Source organism: Schistocerca americana, chromosome 7, assembly GCF_021461395.2.
Source record: "Schistocerca americana isolate TAMUIC-IGC-003095 chromosome 7, iqSchAmer2.1, whole genome shotgun sequence".
NCBI lineage: Eukaryota > Metazoa > Arthropoda > Insecta > Orthoptera > Acrididae > Schistocerca > Schistocerca americana.
Genome location: NC_060125.1, coordinates 627,173,362 through 627,181,843, shown reverse-complemented (window position 1 = coordinate 627,181,843; position 8,482 = coordinate 627,173,362). Strand labels below are relative to the sequence as shown.

General features: G+C 45.6%; 1 non-coding gene across 1 annotated transcript; it reads right to left on the bottom strand.

Annotated features, from left to right (window-relative positions):
- Positions 1–4,927: 4,927 nt before the first annotated feature.
- Trnai-uau lies at positions 4,928–5,001 on the bottom strand. The gene has a single exon. It is a non-coding gene; the product is annotated as a tRNA-Ile (tRNA).
- Positions 5,002–8,482: the final 3,481 nt, after the last annotated feature.

The window sequence follows — 8,482 nt, the reverse complement described above, 5'->3', positions numbered from 1 at the left end:
GCTAGCTGCGCAGCATTTGTGCACCGCCGCCGTCAGTGTCAGCCAGTTTGCCGTGGCATACGGAGCTCCATCGCAGTCTTTAACACTGGTAGCATGCCGCGACAGCGTGGACGTGAACCGTATGTGCAGTTGACGGACTTTGAGCGAGGGCGTATAGTGGGCATGCGGGAGGCCGGGTGGACGTACCGCCGAATTGCTCAACACGTGGGGCGTGAGGTCTCCACAGTACATCGATGTTGTCGCCAGTGATCGGCGGAAGGTGCACGTGCCCGTCGACCTGGGACCGGACCGCAGCGACGCACGGATGCACGCCAAGACCGTAGGATCCTACGCAGTGCCGTAGGGGACCGCACCGCCACTTCCCAGCAAATTAGGGACACTGTTGCTCCTGGGGTATCGGCGAGGACCATTCGCAACCGTCTCCATGAAGCTGGGCTACGGTCCCGCACACCGTTAGGCCGTCTTCCGCTCACGCCCCAACATCGTGCAGCCCGCCTCCAGTGGTGTCGCGACAGGCGTAAATGGAGGGACGAATGGAGACGTGTCGTCTTCAGCGATGAGAGTCGCTTCTGCCTTGGTGCCAATGATGGTCGTATGCGTGTTTGGCGCCGTGCAGGTGAGCGCCACAATCAGGACTGCATACGACCGAGGCACACAGGGCCAACACCCGGCATCATGGTGTGGGGAGCGATCTCCTACACTGGCCGTACACCACTGGTGATCGTCGAGGGGACACTGAATAGTGCACGGTACATCCAAACCGTCATCGAACCCATCGTTCTGCCATTCCTAGACCGGCAAGGGAACTTGCTGTTCCAACAGGACAATGCACGTCCGCATGTATCCCGTGCCACCCAACGTGCTCTAGAAGGTGTAAGTCAATTACCCTGGCCAGCAAGATCTCCGGATCTGTCCCCCATTGAGCATGTTTGGGACTGGATGAAGCGTCGTCTCACGCGGTCTGCACGTCCAGCACGAACGCTGGTCCAACTGAGGCGCCAGGTGGAAATGGCATGGCAAGCCGTTCCACAGGACTACATCCAGCATCTCTACGATCGTCTCCATGGGAGAATAGCAGCCTGCATTGCTGCGAAAGGTGGATATACACTGTACTAGTGCCGACATTGTGCATGCTCTGTTGCCTGTGTCTATGTGCCTGTGGTTCTGTCAGTGTGATCATGTAATGTATCTGACCCCAGGAATGTGTCAATAAAGTTTCCCCTTCCTGGGACAATGAATTCACGGTGTTCTTATTTCAATTTCCAGGAGTGTACTTTGTTTGACTTGGCCCTGTTTACTTTTCGACCAGAACTCATTCAAAAACTTGTTACAAAATTCCTTATAGCTATGACAGTCTTTCTTGCCTTTTTGCTCTTGCCTCGTCCCTCAAATGATTACACACAAACTTCATTTTTAGTACCGGTCCCCACGATGAAGGAATCTTGGTACTGGGACAGCCATAGGCATGGACGCTGGTAGTTGTTGGGGTCTGGATAGCAAGTGTACGTCAGTACCGATACAGAGTGTCTCCTACATTCCTCTTCTGTATCTGTTTCTTCCGTCCTTGATCTATACCCAGTTGGGTCTGGCATCCGTTTTATCCGACACAGCCGTTCTTCTATCTCTCTAAGTTCATCTTTCTCTTCCTGTCTATTTCTCTCTTCTAAATTTATTTCTCTCTCCCTCTGTAATGTATCTGGTAGTGCGATATCTTCGGTACTGTATACTTGTATCAACTGCCGTAGCTCTTCTTTATGCCTCTTATTTATCTCTAATTGGGCCCCTTTAAACCGTAATAACGATTGTACCTCTTCCTGATCTGCACCAACTTCTCGCTGCGTTCTGTCAGAGCTTGTTTCACATCTTTCACTCATACTTTCTACTGGTTTACTAATCTAAATCATTTTGGCCACTACCTCCACAACTTCACCTTTATGCTCAATTAGCGCCACTTCTTGCCCCGCGATTTGCGCCACCACGCTGCCTAAAACCACTTGCTTATCTGAAAATAAGTCCTCTACTACTTCTTTAATTCGCTCATCCGGCAACACATCCCCACATTCGGCAAGATCACTCTCTACCGCAACTATTCGTACTGAGCCGTGCCGGCTCGTATCGGTTGATCGATCGGGTCGGCATGGTGTGATCTTTGGGCTCGGCCTTTTGACGTGGCTTTTCGGCCGCGACGGGCCTGTGGCACTAGAGAGGGACCGCTGGAGAGCCGCGCGGCGCGGCAGGATCGGAAGCGAGCGTCGTTGAGCAGGCCGGGGCACAACGCAGAGGTTGTGTTGTGTTTGATACGATTGCAAGACCGAACCTGGCTTCTAGTGTGGGAACTGGACTCGGCCACATTACCCGAATCGAGTCGTGCGGCCCTGATTTGCATCTGTAAAGGATTTCATAAAAGGTTTGGTGAGAATTGCTTGTCATGTTTTGGTGCAGATATTATACTGATCCTTGCTTCCCAAGTATCGGCACCATGACTGCAAACTGTTGTCTTGCCAACCGAAAGGTGTCCCCTCTATTTAGCGCTGTTTAAGTAAACACGTGTTATGGTGTTTGGTTAAAGGTCTATCTGACTTTTGGTGATGTGATACAGTTCGAGCAAGTGAGGTGTATTAATTGGCACTATTGCTGTTCGGACGGCATAAGCCAGTGTGGTGAAACTGTAATATTTTTCCTGGTACAGTGAGCTGTGTGGACGTTGGTATAGTTGGTTCAAAGCAGAGGCTTAACATTGAATCTGTACGTTCTGTGTTATCTAATTGCAATACTTGTTCACTCGTAAACAGTGAAATGGTAGCCTTACTCGACTGTTTAAGTTTATCAGTATCCTGTTAAGGGGTAACTTAAATGAGCTCTCCAGTTCCAGTGAGCGTGTGTTAACCTACTGACTTGGTACTACGCTCTTCGCCCTCGTTCTTTAAGGTTACTTCAAGGTCATTAGTTATTGATTCATCCTTGACTATTTTATTTCAATGTTTGTGAAATAGGCTTTCATTTTACACATCGTAGTTATTTTACGTTTGAGGAATTAATGCTTGCTGTTTTCTCCACCCCATTTCTTTGAAATTGTATAGTAGCACGGGCTCTAAGACCTTTTTGCCCAGTGTGTTACAGTGTTGTGTGTGCGGCACCCTGCCCAGCTCGCCCGCTTGCTGTGGGTTCTGGGTCTAGCTGCCTCTGGTCTGGGTCCAGTGGGCTCCCCCCCTCTGCTACTTGAATTAGCCCGTGCCTATGTGACGTCACCTGTTTTGAAAATGTGTCACGAAGGGGCGTATCTGTTTGTATTTTATTTTGTGTTAAGAAAAATTGTGATATCCATTACTGGTTAAACATTATCTTATTATTGCAGTCTCCTTTTGGGGGCTTTACTGTGTATAGAATTTAATTAACTTCCAAGTCACTTAATCCTTGGTTAAAGATTAATGTTGTTATTTGAATAGGGCGGTAGCCCGTGCTTGTATGGATTTTGAATTTTAAAGATAAAATTTTATTAGGCCAAAGAAAAGTTAATAAAATTGTTGTTGTTTACTGTGAATGTAGCTTATGTGGCTCGCCCCTACCGCTCAACGGCAATTGGCTGATTAGGGTGGATTACCCACCACACGTACTTCCAAGTTACTGTCTTTTTCGTTGATGACGTCACATACCTGTTTCAACGCACTCACTTTCCTATCTCCCTCATCTAACCGGTTATTCACCATCAACAACGCTCGTCGAGAATGGAGGATAACTTCCCCATTCTCTCTTTACTACTCTTGTCCATCGCTTCTAATCTCTCACTATTATTACCATCCCTCTCCTTGTCATCTCTATCCATCCTCTGTAAAATCTGTAATAGCGCGTGGTCATTCGTTGTAGTCGGTACGCTCCCATCAGCTGCCTGAGCACGCGCCGGCTCGCCTGTGGTGGCCGGAAAAGGGCCCGGCTGCACGCTCCCTAAAACCGGAACTTTCCACCGCTGGTCGCTGACCCGGCCAGCCCTTTGTGACTGCACGCTGCCTTCTGACCCTCTTGCTCACTTCCCTCCATGGTAACTTAACATTTGGAGCGTAGCCTTGTTACCATGAGCATAACGCGGAAATTACGCATCTATTTTCTTAGTCCAGAACAAGCGAATATTCAATAAAAAAATTATATTTACCAAACCAAAAAGAAAATACAGAGAAAATTTACACCATGGTAACATTACGGCTAAACAAAAATTGCTGATCAATGGTACACAAAATTTCTTACCACTATCGTCTTAAATGAGACAAAAAATAAATGGTAAATGTGATTCCAGTCGATTCTGACAATTCGATATCACAATGAATCCAGGCAGGGTCGAAAAAATGGGAGGTTCCTACCCCATTCTGCGGCATCAATTAGTCAGGCGTACTAGATAAGTGGCTTGCCAAGCGAGTACAATTATTATCCGTACATCAGACATATTTTCATGAGTTATCGTGCCCATTGCAACTACGCTTCGAATATTAGCCCTAGTGCCTGTCAGTTAAGCTATAATTTAACGCAACAGAATGGATAACGCATCTCACTAATACCTAGTGCACATTTCTGATGGACTCACTCCACCCTGGCAAGACCACATTTCCTTCCTGTGGTATATATTTTACTCAAAGCTTGGACATCCCAGCAAGAAAATGGAGGTTAAGGTGAAATACCTCAACAAAATGGCTACCCACAACTCAATAATCAAGACCACTATTTGTTTCATATATCTCCTCTTTTATTACAATAAATTCTTTCACTCTAATGTTGTTAAATTTCTTGCATTACACTCAAACACAATAGTTAAACAGGGGATTCTCCATGTATTTACTAAGGTGACCAAGCAGCTCGTTAGCATGAAATTACAATGAAATGAACACACTTAGCTGCTTACAGGCGTTGACATACGCCAACGGGGACAGATGAAAATGTGTGCCCCGACCGGGACTCGAACCCGGGATCTCCTGCTTATATGGCAGACGCTCTATCCATCTGAACCACCGAGGACACAGACGATTGCGCGACTGCTGGGATTTATCTCTGTCACGCCTCCCGCGAAACACACATTCTCAACGTATTGTCCCGCACTACATTCTCTACCCAGTGGGCATGACATGACATAAGGATTTTACCATTCTATTGTCTCCTAAATTTTCTGATTATTTCTACTGTGCACTATCTGGATTGGTAAGGAAACTTTCGTTACTTCATTCTCTCCCGCACTCTCTCAACCTCATTCACTAGCAACATAACGAATTTACTGACTTTCGTGCTGCACTAGGAAAAATCATGCTTGACCCACCGTATTTGAAATTAATTGGCTACTGTCTTATGCAAATCACACAGATTAAATACCCATAATAAATCACACTGGCAGTATAAAGCACACCTCAAAAACAAAATGTTTGGTTATCTACTCGTTCTGCTTCCCCCCCCATCAAAAAACAATAGTCATCCCAGATTCACACGTCACTGACCCACGTAATAATTTTCCTACCACAAACTCTGGAGAATTTATGCACATCTCCCTGTGCAATGCTACCCACATGGTGTAGTTGGGTAGATGGCTGACTCACCTTAATTCACTCTCAGAGTATCTGAGAGTCACACGAATGTATCTCACAATGGAAGATTTGGTATCTTATTTATCTCACACACGGATCCTCAACTGAATGCTAGGACAAGCACTTCTAATTCTTTTTACTGTCTCATAGTCAGGTTGAGATTCGCACTGTGCTCACCACTTGGAAGTGATTGTCTCTAATTCAAGTGCTCACATGGCAATCTTAATTATTTTCAACTTAGATTTACACACGCAAGTATTTCATCTTAATACTACCACACGCTAGCATTTCGTCTTATAATTACAACACGTGGTTTGTTTGTCACTTCCCAAGAATCCTATATTCCCCACGATTTTTTTATGTGCCTATCTTTTTCCGAACAATTTACATGAGCCTCCCACCAAAAGTTTCTGAAAAGAGAAAGTATTACTTTATGTACTCTTAAGTATCCACATGCATATCGTTTTCATTTAAATTTGTTTTTCTGGAGCACACATAAAGCACGCCTTCACACCTCAGGAACCAGCGACAGAGTGCTAAAACATGGCCGTTCATCCAGTCATCCCGCGCTTCTGCATAAGTGGGGGAAGACCTTGCCACTGTATTGGTCACTGCATTCCAGGCCCTCTAGTGCTCTGGTATACTTCCTCTCTTTGGTTCGGCCAAAGGTGACCAGTGAACCGTATCAAAGATGATTATAGAAGCTACCTTCAGTATCTGTGGTCAGTTGACAACCAGCCATTCATTCAATTCAAAAAATTACCAAACTGGATTCAAGGATCTATTTTATGGAAGTGCACATCTGAATAATTAAACATACAAATTGACCTTCTTTCCTACATTGGTATTCGGCTTCGGTGTATTAAATAAAATGGTGTTACTATACAGAAAACGCTGTTCCGACAGGAACAACGAAGTATGTAGTTGTACATCTTTTCTATGTCGGGCAGTACTGTACCCTTTCAAACTGAATGAGGCGAGACGTGCTTTGTGGCAGAAATAGCCGCCTCTCAGCAGTTACATGCAATGTGCCATGAGTAGTAACTATTTACCAGCACCTACTCACATTGTGACCATAGAAATGAAGAATTTGATCATAATTGTTCTGCAAGTATCAGTGTGCTGAAGAAATGTGATCACTCGATGTATTTACCTGTTTGGCATATAAAGAAGTCTGACAGACAATGTGGACACTATTGATATTTTCAGAAATGCGCATACTGTTCAGCTCTCGGCTGGTCACAATGCATACACAACCAGCTGCACAGTCCAGTCACTCACATTCTTTTCGGCAGCACACTTCATTCAGTATGTGCAAGAACACTGCCTAAACTGAACATGTCCCAATCTGGCGGTGGTCTATTTCGAGGATTTTCATTGAATATCAAAGAACAACAGACAGTGTGTGACTATAGGTCAATAGTGCGAGTTGGGGGCTTGTTAAATTCTTTCCCCGAAACGCGAGCTACGGACAAAATGGACGTGTCTAGACAAAACACTGTTTTCCAATGGAGGGATCATATTGTGGAAGGTTTATAACTGAAACAGGGGACTCCCGCTGGCTGTCTTTCTACGCTAGGGCCGGCCGAAGTGGCCGCGCGGTTCTGGTGCTGCAGTCTGGAACCGCGAGACCGCTACGGTCGCAGGTTCGAATCCTGCCTCGGGCATGGATGTATGTGATGTCCTTAGGTTAGTTAGGTTTAACTAGTTCTAAGTTCTAGGGGACTAATGACCTCAGCAGTTGAGTCCCATAGTGCTCAGAGCCATTTTCTACGCTAGGAAAACATGTTTCTTTGCTGAACCTCTCTGAGAAATATATGAGGGAAGTTAAACATCTTGTAGGTGAGACTCCATCCTGATACTACCTGAAGACTCCTCGAACAGGTTAGCTTGTTTGCGACAGACCACGTGCCGCCAGCCTGCTGGGCAACACTGTAGCAACACTTGCTGGACTCGTGTACGTGAAACTCCGCCCATAAGAAAGGAAGCTGGCCACCTGGAAGGAGGGAGTAGGAGAACAGCCCAGGGGGAATTTTGTATTGACTGGAATTGATATATCGTCATCTGTAACAAGACGTCGCGACATAATGTCAGTGCTCGCTCTGGGAGTGCAAGTGCGGGACGATATGGATGAAAAGTGTGAGAACCAGAGAGATGGGTAGTGGGGTAGAGCTTTGGTAAAGTGAAGAGATTCGATTATGACATTCAGTGGACTCTCTCATTTCAGTCGCTCAGTGATAAGTGAGACATTATAACAATTCTATCAAGAGACTTCATACTGGGACTTCATTTCAAGAATTGTTTGTCAGAACTTCATATGTAATTGCCCGTGGTGCTGACCTGATGCCGTCATGATCTCACTGTACTCCATGTTGTTCTGACTTCCATTCCACTCTTTGGTGGGTGTCATTCCAATCCTCGTTTAGTCTCACTAGCTTCCGACTTTTCTGAAGCCAGTCTTCTGCAGTAAATTGTCGCTGCTGACATTAGCATCAGCATTCCTGTAATTGATGACATCAGCACCTGCTTTTCCCAGAATCGCTGGCGCCACCATCAGGCAGTTGACCAATGACAGTATTTCCAGAATTACAATGTGCTCCACTGTACTCTTTGCCAATGACTTCCACGTACAGGGTGGCGCACGAAATGTTTTACCATTTTGTTTTAAAATATAAACTTCATTGTCAATACAATCTGAAAGGAACATATACTACAATGAAGAGCCGTCCATGGGCATTTGTTCAAACTCAGCGCATGCTCAATATGTCCACCATTTCGTTTCCTAACTTCCTTCAAACAAACACTGAAGAGAATAACCTACGGCACATGTCTTCCGTAATTTCACTGCAAGCTTGAGGAATAAGTCTTCTGAGCTCCATTAAATCACGTGGACGTTTCGGGAAAATTTTTTCCTTTAGGTACCC